The sequence below is a fragment of the Penaeus monodon genome, chromosome 23 (genome assembly GCF_015228065.2).
Source record: "Penaeus monodon isolate SGIC_2016 chromosome 23, NSTDA_Pmon_1, whole genome shotgun sequence".
Lineage (NCBI taxonomy): Eukaryota > Metazoa > Arthropoda > Malacostraca > Decapoda > Penaeidae > Penaeus > Penaeus monodon.
Genome location: NC_051408.1, coordinates 39,122,040 through 39,122,272, shown reverse-complemented (window position 1 = coordinate 39,122,272; position 233 = coordinate 39,122,040). Strand labels below are relative to the sequence as shown.

The window sequence follows — 233 nt, the reverse complement described above, 5'->3', positions numbered from 1 at the left end:
TGTGATATGTAGGTTTATGTATTTTCTCTCAACCGCTTCTTGCTAAATTTATTCCTGGAAATGAAGGAACGTCTTTATATAAAGAGACGTTTGTAAATAAAAGTGCTATTAGGCAAGTTATCAAAATTCAGAGAGACACATGCAAATAAAATGAATGCTTTGATATCATAGTTATAAAACTCTAAAGAACGACTTTAAACTAGTTTTGATTATTAACTGAGGCAATGGCACTA

General features: G+C 30.5%; 1 protein-coding gene across 1 annotated transcript in view; it reads left to right on the top strand.

The window, feature by feature from the left end:
• LOC119588244 (cytochrome P450 2L1-like) overlaps positions 1–233 on the top strand; it is a 14,472-nt gene that overhangs the window by 8,515 nt on the left and 5,724 nt on the right. The window lies entirely within an intron of this gene.